The sequence below is a fragment of the Arachis hypogaea genome, chromosome 10 (genome assembly GCF_003086295.3).
Source record: "Arachis hypogaea cultivar Tifrunner chromosome 10, arahy.Tifrunner.gnm2.J5K5, whole genome shotgun sequence".
In the NCBI taxonomy this organism is placed as follows: Eukaryota; Viridiplantae; Streptophyta; class Magnoliopsida; order Fabales; family Fabaceae; genus Arachis; species Arachis hypogaea.
This window is the reverse complement of record NC_092045.1, coordinates 104,693,393-104,706,356: the sequence shown is the minus strand read 5'-3', so window position 1 is coordinate 104,706,356 and position 12,964 is coordinate 104,693,393.

Sequence of the window (12,964 nt, the reverse complement as noted above, 5' to 3'; positions counted from 1 at the left end):
TTTTTAACCCACTCCTCGTGCGAACGAATTCCTCACAAAACGTGTCAAATGAAAAGTATGCGGCCCCGGGACTGATCACCCCGGGAGCCCCTTAATCTCAGGCCATAACAAACGGCCATAACAAAGAACTCGGCTTCAACGAAATACCAATATAACGGTAAAATGAGTAAACGAGCAAACGAGGCCATACCCGACAACATAACGGACAAACTCGGTAGTCTTGAGCTTTTCCTTTGCCTTGGGCAGCTGTCCTTGGAGCATTTCAACTTGAACCTTAAAATTATTGTTAGCTGTGATGGCAGACTCGAGCTTCCGGCGCAATGAGGCCATACCCGATAACTCGAACTTTGCCTTCCGAGCTATGGCTGCGCCACAAAGGAGAAAAATGTATCCATAAACCAACCAAACGGCTAACAAAGTCAAGTGTGACAAAGTTTCAAAGTTTCAAAAAGTTCTACAAGCAAACCCACAAAAGCATAAGGTACAGGAAATCACTTCCTCGGCATATCGACAACCTTGCCGTCCTTGATGGTATTGAAAATGCCAATTGCCGACGTGTCGAACAGAAGACGAGTGCTCGGTACCTGCCACTTCCTCGAAAATGGGAGAATGACGTGCCGCATTGACGAGTGTATTCGACATAATGACATCGGGAGGTGTGGGTGCTGTTTGATCCCCATCATTCTTGGGAGGCACCACCGATTGCTCCCCGGCCTTCTCGCCATCATCCTCTTCCAGGAATGTCTTATACAAGCTCGCAAGGCTGGTCACTTCGGCAGACATCCCCACTACAAACAAGAAATGAACAAATTAGTAGCCGGCATATCAAGGCAAAACAAGCAACTATGCAAATAATGAAGACACGATGTAGACGACTCACGAATATAATCCCGGGCAACTTCCCCGTTACCCATAAGAAGGTGGGAAATCACATGGTTTTTCCCAAAAATAGCCCATAATACGTCGGCTATCTTTCGATCCACAGCCGACATCCCCTTGTAAGTAACCTTGATAAAAGTATTGGACCCCGCCCCGAAACTCCAATACGTCGGGATGAGGCGTGCTCCCTCCAACGATAACCAAAAAGGGTGACGACCCTTAACCGGTCGAACCTTAAAATACTTGTCCTTGAACCCATGATAAGAGTCCTCGAATAAACCAAATATCCTCCGACCCTGGGCAGAACAGAAGGACATGAACCCTTTCCTCGCTTTCCCCTCCTTGGAAGGATTTGTAAGATTGAAGAAAAAGAGAAAGACATCGACAGACGCCGGCAGCTTGAGATATTCACACATCATCTCAAAACAGCGGATAGAAGCCCAACTGTTCGGATGCAGCTGCGACGGGGACACGGATATCCGACCAAGGAGCGCCATCTGGAAGGTAGAAAATGGGATGCGAACACCCACCTGAGTAAACATGGCTTTATAGAACCAGATCCAATCGGGAACTCGGGGGGAACGAAGATTAATTTCATACAACCGTTCATTGGGGGCGGGGACGAAGACGTCGTAGTTAGCTTCCTCGTCTGTCCCTCCACACAAGTATTCGGCTTGTCAAAATTCTGTCAACTCCCCCTCGTCCATCAGATTCGGCGAATCCTTCACATCGAAAGTCACCCAGGAATAGGGATTGTAATTCGAAGCAGACAGAGAAGCCCGAGAAATGACACGAGGCATACCTACAGTGGGGGTACCACTCTGTTAGTCTATGGGGTCGGGAGCCCGGGCAAAACCCAGAAAGAATATTTGACCTACCCACCAAATAAGATCAAGCACGGCTAAAAGATAAACCCTAAACAGCCTATCCTGGAATGGTAACCCCCCTAACACGCCCTACTTGACATTAAAAAGGTATCTATCCTACGAAAATCAAAACAACAAGCAGCAAGCACATATAGCAGACATGCAAGAAAACATAGAAGCAGAAGAGAGAAGGGGTCGATGATTACTTGGATTGATTGCGAAAAACATGAAAAAGAAAGGGACGCGCAGGAATGTTGGAATAAGTCTCTGGATAATAGAGAATGCAGAAGGAGGAGATTGGAGAAGCATGAGTGGGGAAGGAAAACTAATGCAAAACTGTTTAAAACTGCCGTAAAGGGAGCGCGAAAGGCCTGGGGGTAAAATGGTCTTTGTGTATAGGGTTTTCCAACCCATTATGAGCATTTAATGCTCTACGCGAGGAACGAGGTGACGAATGATCGTTCCAACAACGAACGGGCATGCACACAAGAGGCGCGTTCCCTCTACGGATCACCGACCTGGCGACAATGAACGAGAAGATAACACGCCACCAACAGCTCGTGCGGCTAATTGCCGGCGCATTGGGGGAACTGTTACGGCCTGATCCAGGCCACTTGCGGGTCAACCCAACCCACTGATGACCCGACCCGAACGGTCGGGCACGTACAACTCACTACGCGACCCGGACACGCGTCCTTGATAGCTCTCCACTGCAGCTGTCAGGAAGCTTCGAGGAAGGTGGGTCTGTCCTTGCAGGGCCCACCTCTGACACGGTATAAATGGGAAAGGACCTGCCCTTCCCCCAAGGTACGTCACACACTGCCTTACCCCCTTTTTGCCTGCACATTCGACTGACTTGAGTGTCAGAGTGTCATTGCAGGTGACACACCCCTCTTCGTCGAGAGCTCGGAACGTCGGCTCCCCGTCTCGCCCTTACGACCCATTCCAGATCACGCCCCAGCTATCCACACGAGGATCATCCCAAACCTTCCGGTACCCGACCTACCGAACAAAGTTATTGAGGATCTGAGGTTTCAGTGTCATAGGATCGAGATCTGGTTCTTGCATGCTGAGTTCTATGATAGTGGCATACGCCATCAATATGCTGTGTTGTCGCCGGAGCTGCCATTGCTCTGTTTTCTTGCTTATTTCGTAAGTACAGTAAGCTGTTTCTCATCCTAAACCTCTATAGTTGCTATTCTGTTATATGTTTCTAAGGTCCTTGCAACTTTAGTGCTTTAGGATTGAGTTTCAGTTCTTGTGTGCCGATATTAGAGTTGTTGTGGTTGCGGCTGTCGCTAATTTGCGTGCCAAGAGGAAAGGGTTTCGTTGACATGTTTGGGTTTTAGGTTCGGCTTGTCGAGATAGGGCCTTTTCAGAAAACCATATTTTATAAATTGGAATTATTATATATGAATATTTATGTGAAAAATGTATTTTTAGTGATTGTATAAGTCTGATGATTTGTTTGGTTGTCTTAGATGGATATAGATGCTTGTTTGATTGGATTATTGTTTGGTTTTATGAAACGGACAATTTTTGAAGCGTTTATTTAAAGTTGTTTCTTTAAATCTTTGAAACCGAGTTTAATCCGTTGGAAATTGATTTGTGTTTGAATTGGTTTTCTTGAAATATGAAAATGGCATGCACTTCTGGATTCAGCTTGATTTTGAACTGATTTGGTTTTGAACCTATTAAAGAGGGTTGTGGAATGGTTTGGTTGGGACCCGGAAAGAGTAGCAAAGTCCAAGTTTTAAGGGAGGTGCTGTCGAAATTCCTATAAAATCCGAGACTATTGAAATGTCCTTTGGAAAATTATGAGTGTAAGACTTTTATTTCATTTAAATTGTTTAAGAAAGTTACGCATTATGTTTTGAAATGAAGTATTAAAAAGAGAATTATGATTTAGCCTAGTTTCTCAAGAAAAGTATTCTATCTCTTTTAGGAGCGAATCATTTAGAAGAAACTTATGTTTAAGGTTGTTTTAAATATAAAAATAGTTTATGTTTTTGGAAATTGGCTTGAGGATTTTCAATTGGAGGAGTTTTAGTGACTTTGAAAGAACTTGAATTTCGATTGACAAGTCTCATTTTACAAGATTTTAGGAAAAGTTTAAAGTATTCTTTAAATTCCGAGTTTTGCAAAACTAAAACAATCTCTGAGTAGTTGGGAACACTCTGGATTTAATCTGGAATTGGAGTTAGTTTTGGTTTAAGTAAAAGAGATGATTTCTTTGGAAATTTGTTCTGAGTGATTGATTACACGACTTGGTTTTGCTTAAATCCTCTTTTTATTTATTCAAATCAAGAAATTAAGGTTTTAAAGATTTTAATCAATTTGAGGAAATGAGTTAGGTTATTCTCTCCTAAAGTCTTAAGACTCTGTTGAGGAATTTTTATTACTACATCCTATTTTAGGATGAATGATTTTAAATCTTTTAGAAGAGACTTTTAATTTAGTGTGGTTTTTAAAATGTTTTGGGGATATGTTGTAGATGGTGACTATGTTTTTAAAAGGGGAATTTATGTTTGAGGAAAGGTGGTTTGTGAGTTTGAAATGATTTGAGAAATGAGGATTTTAAAGTTAAGACTAAGATAGATTGAGTTTTGTTTCCAAGTAAAGAAATTTGAGAAAAAGTGACTTATGACTTGAATGATGATTGATTTGATATGAATTGTTAATAAAGTGCGAAAATGATGATGAATAAATGAATATGTGGCTTTTGCACTTCTTTTATCTGAGATACGAGTTTTTCTGGGTAAAGTACCATGGCTCGCCACCACATGTTCCAGGTTGAGACTCGATACTCTGTTGACCCTACAACGTAAGGGTGACCGGACACTTATAAATTCTCGGGAATGGTACCCCCATTGAGAGATTTGATATATATATATATATATATATGAGAAAAAGCTATGCATAGACTCATGGGGATGCGCGTCGGGGGACAGTCTAAGGGTTTAGTAAACCGGACTTGTCGGATTGGCTTGATAATCGACAGATGAGACTCAGCAGGCATAGGACAGACATTCGTCATATGCATCTATGTGACATTGTTTGGGTGTGCATATTGTACTTGGTTTGCTTATGTGAATAATTTTGTTTAATTGCTAATTGCTATACTTGATGTAACTGCTTGATTGTGCTTGAACCTTCTTACTTGTGTTTGTAAACTGAAATTGGTTGAATTTGTGGTGATTTGGCTGTGGATTGATTTGTTTGGGCCTAGGACCGTGATTGATCATGAGTTGGGCCGAAGACCATGTTTAGTTTGTGTTTCTGGTTTAGAAAAGTATGAAAAACTAAATTGGTTTAGCATAGACTTAATGAACCTATGCTTGGAAAAGGTTGGTCATTCATGCTATTTAGGAAAAACCTTTTGATTTTTTGAAGAAATAACAGTTTCCTCTTTCAGCAAGGATTTCAGGTTTTTAATGGTAATTCTTTGGGTTTTAAAAGGATGCATAAGACGGTTATTAATCACTATGTTTTAAAAAGAGTTTTATTTTCACGAATTCTATTATAATAATTCTGCAACGTTATAGTGGGAACCCTTTCGAGGACAATGTTCTCACTCCCCTACAGGTGTTTCTTTTTCAGGATTTGGACGAAAAAGTCACAAAGAGTTTATTCTGTTTTCTATTTATATGATGTATTGTAGTAATTACTTTTTTCCTCGCCTTTATCCTTACAAGTTTTTATAAGAGGGATAGGAATTTGATTATAATGCTTGTAAGTATTGACATTAGTAAAGATGTATGTTATCTTTTAAAAAATCTTTTGAGTGCCAATATGTTTTATTTTAAGATTTAAACAGGCTCATATTTTAGTATTAAATATTATAAGAGTAGTCGTAATACCGAGCTATCAGAGTGACGCAGCCGAAAGCGTAACATTTTGATAGTTAGGGTGTTATATTATTCACATAAAAATATATTATTATTATATACATAATTTTTTAGTTTTTTTATTTACTTTTTTACTTCTTATTTTTCTAATTTATATTTTCACTTTTCTTTCTTCAAATATTCATTACATATAATTTAGAGAGAATACTAATATTATAATTAATAATTAAAATCGAATTTAATTGTTTAAAAAAATTTATTTGAGTTAATTTTATAGCTAAATATATTTTTTTTAACTAATATCTAACTATTTTTATATATAGAGAAAACATATTATTTTTAAATAACAAATATGAAAATTAATTATTTTTATTTGTGAAATAAACTTAATACCTAATTAAATATAAAAATATACATATTAAATTCTTTCAAGTTTTAGATACTAAATGTTAAAATTAATTATTAGTAAAAAATCAAACTCTTTCACATAAAATAATGACTAAAAAATTTATTATTTGATTTTTTTATCTATAAAAAACCTAGTCTTTTTAATCAATGATTTTTGTTTTTTTACGATCTTTTTATAAAAGTAATTTCATTTTATAAATTTTTCTGTCATAATCTATAATATTCAGGACAAAAATCAATAATTTCAAAAGATTTATATTACTATAATATTATTACAAACAAAAACACTAATATTTAAAAAACATATTCTGACACTTAAATTAGCCTTTTAGAATTTTCCCAAGTTATATTTAACTAGATTCTTACACTTCCACCATTCCTCTAAACGTAGCTTTATAAGTATTTAATATTGTAGTTATTATTGCCTTATAAATGGTCAGTTACTAATAAAGAATAAATATATAGTCATTCATGATAAAAGATAATGTTTATTGGTAATCGACTTATTATAACGTTATTATTTGATAGTAGTAACCGATTTGTATATCAGTTATGACCGGCTTATTATAACCGCGAGATCAACACTCACTCGTCACAAAATCAAGAAGCAAGGGGAAGCTTTACTTAAACACAAACAAATTCAAAGTTTCAAATTCGTTATATGACAAAAATGATAATGGCGATTAGTATGAGAAAAAAAAATGGGAAGAATAGAAGAAGCACCAACTTTTTTTTTTTTTGGTGACTAGAAGAAGCACCAATTGATAAGCTTAAACCCTACCTCCAAGCAATTATTAATCCCAACCCATAATTTGTCTCCAATTGAATAGCTCATATGAGTTGATTGGTTATAAATAGCATATGCCTAGCTGGCATAACTCATTGTCTTGGCAAAATAGACTTGTGGAGATAGAAGAGTCTACATAATTCTCCTACCTACCTTTTTTAATTATCATTTTAATTCTAAGTTAAATATAATATATTTAATTAGAGATTTTTTTTAATATTGAACTGAAATTGGTATAATCCACCAAAATAGTCAAAAAACTGTGTTTGACGCTGTTGTGGAGATTTCTGGTGGCTACAAAAAAATGTCACTGCCATTTTTTCATCCATGTTACTATCGTTTTCGAAAAAATGTCGGCGACATTTTGTACAAAACATCAATAACGTTTTTGTGCATGGCTAATACGTGGTTGATGAGCTATCTCTTTCCAACGTAAAATTTTTTCACCCTAGTAATGATCTTCTCTTCCCCATTTCTTCTTCTTCTCTTCCCAGTTCTCTTCCATCATTGTCACTCTTACTCCACAAAAAACAAGTAAACCCACCAAAAACAAGCAAAACGACAACACCATACTCACCAGTCACCACAACTAAACTAAAGCTGATAGGTCCGTTACAAGACAAGCTATAATTCGGTCACATGCTCACTACAAGTCGGCATTGATTCTGATAAGTCTGTTACAATCCGAGTTATAATTCAGATAAATGCTCATTATATTTTAACACTGGTTCATTATAAATTCGTTTGAATGTAACCGTTACATTATGATATCTGTTCATACCCTGACCCAAACATAAAGCCTAACCCAATAAAGATGAAAGGACCAATCTTGGAAGGTGGCCTCTCACCACTTACCCGACCTCTTTGAAGAGGTTGGACACCAACCAAGAAGCCCAGCTTCGCTTATCCAACACGGCAAGGTCACTGCTTCTAGAAGCCGCAACTAAATCTCTATCTCCTCCTAAAGATAGACTCCAACGAACTCCCAATATATAAGATAAGATAAGATAGAACTACTGCTACCATGGAGGTCATCAAACCCTACTATAAATACACTGGCACCCCCATGTATAACTCATGTTCTAATCTATTAAAAACCTGCCTAAAGACCACGCTAACTTAAGCATCGGAGTCTCTTGCAGGTACCACCCCCCATCTCCTCATGAAAAACTCGGACAGGCGGCACCTTGACATCAACAGGTCAGACGCTGCCATACTATGGGACCTAGACCTCACGTTCAGGCCCAAATCAATATTTCAGGTAGCCCTCAGAACATTGGCACCATTGCTGGGGACCTGGAATTCATCCTACAATGATGGCGGACAACTAGTATTAGGATGGCTATACGTCATCCGAATCTGAAGGAGAGCCCCAACCTGAGGGCAACGCAATTATACTGCCACCACCACCACCTCAATCATAGGGTCTACAAGGAAAAGGACCAGCGACTAATCCTCGACCAAGGCGGGTACGTTCGGAAGCTTGTCACCTTGAGGAAGAAGAACCCCCTCTAGCAGCCGAAATACTGGGCCTTGTTCGAGGTCAGCAGAATACCAAGCAGAAAGACAGCGAGAGGCCGAACGTGAACTGCTGAGGGAGGTAAAATGACAGAGAGATCTAGAAGAAAAGCTTCAAAAGTTGGAGACCGGCCTTTGAAAATGGACCAATTGGGCGGATTAGGAAGATAGCCCTTGGGGGGGGGGGGAGAAGATCCATTCTCCGAAGAAATCATGCGGGCCAAAGCCTAGGAACTTTAAAACCCCCGACATAGACCTCTATGATGGGACAACAGACCCTAGGCACCATCTCAGTAACTTCAAAAGCAGAATGTACCTGGCAGGTGCTTCGGATGCTACCCGATGCAAAGCATTCCCTACTACCCTAACTAAGGCGGCCATGAAGTGGTTCGACACCTTACCCCCCAGATCGGTAATTAGTTTCGACGAACTCTCCCGGAAGTTCCTAACCAGGTTCTCCATCTAGAAGGATAAACCAAACCATACACCAAGCTTGCTAGGAATCAAACAAGAGATTGGAAAAAATCTCGTGACTACATGAAAATGTTCAACAAAGCATGCTTAGAAATTCTGTGCCTACCCACCGAAGCTGTAATCATGGGATTAGTCAATAGCCTCAAAGAAGGGCCATTCTCCCAGTCAATATCCAAACGACATCCAGCCTCTCTAAACAAAATCCATGAGAGGGCAGAGAAATACATCAATATGAAGGAGAATTCCCGACTCAGTGAACCTCTGACTTGGGCAAATCCACCCTACCAAGCACGCGATAAAGACAAAGAACCTAAAAAGAAAGAAGAACAGCATGCAGAGAAACCCCAAAAATATCACAACTACACTCCCCTTAGGGTCTCACTGGTAGATGTCTATCGGGAGGTATGCCACACAGAGAATCTTCCTCCTATGCATCCGATCAAACACAAAAAGGGAGGAAATCGGACAGAGTACTACGAGTACCACAAGCTCTACGGACATTCTACCAACGAATGCTACGACTTAAAGAATGTCATAGAAAAGCTGGTAAGAGAGGGCCGGGTAGACAGGTACTTGGCTAACAGATCGGATGATTCCAAGAAGAAAATGAGGGACGAAGAGAAAGGAAGACAAGAGCGTCCCCCTCAAACCCCGGAGTGATATATACATATGATCAACGGGGGGTTCACTAGGGGAGGAATGTCAAAATCATCCCCAAAAAGACACCTCAAGGAGGTATACAAAGTCAGGGATGGAATTAAACTACCCAATTTACCAACCATCTCATTCACCAAGGAGGATGCCAAAGGGATAACACCCTGATCGACCAAGGCAGCTCGGTGAATATCTTATTCAAACCCGCTTTCTATAAGCTCGGGTTGGAAGAAAAGGATTTAAAAGCCTACCTGGACAACCTGTTCGGACTAGGGGATACAATAATCCAGCGCTTTGGGTACATCTCCCTATACACCACCTTTAAAAAGGGTACGAGATCGAAGACACTAAGCATAGATTACATCGTTTTCGATGTTAACTCATCATACAATGCTTTGATAGGTCAGACCACTCTAAACCGACTTATGGCTGTCGTCTCAATGCCTCACCTCTGTATAAAGTTTTTCACACCAGAAGGAATTGCCACAATCAAGGGGGACCAGAGGTTAGCACGAAAATGCTATAACAAAAGCCTTAGTCTAAAGGGGAGTCCGGGGAGCAAGGAGGTCAACACAATCGAGCTGGGAGGTGTCCGAACTCGGAAAGAAATACGCCCCAACCTAGAGGCAAGACGGAAGAAATACAAATCGAAGACCACCCAGATAAGCCACCAACATCGGGGCTAATCTGGAAGGAGACCTCAAGGAACAGCTCGTGGATTTTCCATGGATAAATACCAACCTCTTTCCATGGAAGGCCTCAGATATGCCTGGCGTAGACCCTGACCTGATATCCCATAGACTGGCAGTATACCTGGGTTCCCGACCTGTTTAGTAAAAGCATTGGAACCTCGGGCTAGAAAGGACACAGGCCATAGAAGAGCAAGTACAGGCCCTGCTAGAGGCAGGATTCATAAGAGAAGTGAAGTACCAATTGTGGCTAGCCAACGTCGTCTTGGTGAAAAAACAAAACGGGAAGTGGAGGATGTGTGTCGACTACACTGACTTTAATAAATCCTGCCCTAAGGATTTCTACCCACTTCCCAGCATTGATGCTCTGGTCGACTCAACCTCAGGCTACCGATATCTATCCTTTATGGATGCATACTCGGGATACAATCAAATCCTAATGTACAAACCATATCAAAAAAAGACGTCGTTCATAACTTCAAAGGCAAATTATTGCTACATAGTGATGCCCTTTGGATTAAAGAATACGGGGGCTACATACCAACGACTGATGAACAAAGTATTTTTCTCTCACATAGGAAAACTCATGGAGGTTTATGTGGACGACATGCTCGTGAAAACCAAAAAGATCACGACAGTGTTATTCGACCTCTCTGAGGTATTCGCCACCATAAGAAAGCATGGCATGAGGCTAAACCCCTCAAAATTCAACTTTGCAGTAGAAGCCAGAATGTTCTTAGGCTTCATGCTCACCCAAAAGGGCATAGAAGTAAACCCAGACAAGTGCCAAGCAATTCTCAATATGAAGAGTCCAAGCTGCGTCAAAGAGGTTCAACAACTAAATGGGAGGTTAGCAACTCTATTTAGGTTCCTAGCAGGATCAGCCCTGAAGTCACTCCCCCTCTACTCTATCCTAAGGAAGGGCAAATAATTCGAGTGGACCCCAGAATGCGAACAAGCCTTCTAAGATTTCAAAATCTTCCTAGGTTAGCCACCCATTCTCGCCTGCCTATAAAAGGACAAGAGCTCGTCCTATACCTATCAGTGGCAAATCGGGCCATAGCATCCGCCCTGGTACAGGAAGAAGAAAAGGGACAACAACCTATTTATTTCATCAGCAAAGCCTTACAGGGTGCAGAGCTAAACTATCAAAAGATAGAAAGGTTTGCCTATGCCCTTATCCTCACATCTCGAAGACTCTGACCCTACTTCTAGGCTCACACCATAAGAGTCTGCACCAATCAGCTTATGAAACATATCGTGCAAAAGACGGACTTAGTGGGCCGAATGCTGCAATAGGCAGTAGAACTGTCCGAGTTTGACCTAAAGTATGAAGCTCGGACGGTAATAAAAATACAATACATCACCAACTTTGTGGCTGAATACACCGAAAGCCCAGGAGATTCGACCACATGGAGCCTATATGTAGACGGGTCATCAAATAAAGCCAGAAGTGCAGCTGGGCTCCTTCTAGAAAATGAACAAGAAACTCAGATAGAGCTATCCTTAAAATTTGAATTTCCTGTCTCTAACAACCAAGTAGAGTATGAAGCCTTACTTGCTGGCCTGAAACTGGCTAAAGAAGTGGGGGTTGAGAAGTTGATAGTGTTAAGTGATTTGCAAGTAATAACTTAGCAAATTAACAGAACCTTTCAAGCTAAAGACTCCACTATGAAGAAATACTTGGAGGAAACCCAAGAACAATTGGCACACATCGTAAAGGGCGACATCTGACATATAACTCGAGAATTCAATGCCCGGGCTGACGCTTTCTCAATATTAGCCAGCACCAAGTTAGGGGGCAATAATAGGAGTCTTATCCAAGAGACCCTACAAACACCATCAATTTCAAAAGAGGAGAACAATTCGAAACCAAAAGCGTTAGCAATATCCAATCAGAACTTAGGATGGATGACTCCTATAATCAACTACCTCAAATTTGACACACTTTTTGAGAACGAAAAGGAAGCCAGAAGGCTTATCAAAGAGGCACAAAACTACACACTAATTCACAATATTTTATACAAAAAAGGGATCTCAACACCCTTCTTGAAGTGCATACTGACTTCTAACACAAAAGAAGTCCTGGAGGAGGTAAATAGTGGCATCTGCAGTAACCACCTAAGAGCTCGGTCAATAGCCAAAAAGGTGATCCGGGCAGGATTCTTTTGGCCGACCTTGCAAAAGGAAGTAGAAGAGTTTGTTAAAAGGTGCCCACCGTGTCAGAAACACACCAACTTTCATGTCGCTTCACCTGAGGAGCTAATCGGTGTGACCTCACCATGGCCGTTTTGCAAAATGGGGACTCGATCTGCTCGGGCCTTTTCCACAAGCTCCAGGGCAAGTCAAATACCTTATAGTAGGGATTGGATACTTCACTAAATGAATCGAGGCAGAACCATTAGCAACCATCACAGCCCAAAGAAGTCAGAAGTTCTTATACAAGAATATTATCACAAGGTTCGGAGTCCCCCACTCCATCACTATAGATAACGGGACCCAATTTACTGACTCCATCTTCCAAAATTTGGTGGCTGACTTAAAGATCAGACACTAGTTCACTTCAGTAGAACACCCCCAAGCCAATGGACAGGCTAAAGCAGCCAACAAAGTCATACTGGCCGGGTTAAGGCACCGACTACAAGATGCAAAGGGGGCTTGGGTTGACAAACTCCCTCAAGTCTTGTGGGCATATCGGACTACTCCCTACTCCACAACAGGGGAATCACCCTTCCGACTTGCTCACAGAATGGAGGCCATAATTCCAATAGAAGTTATCGAAAAATTGCCTAGAGTAGTATTCTACAATGAAAGAGCTCGGATTAAAGAGGAAGCACTGAA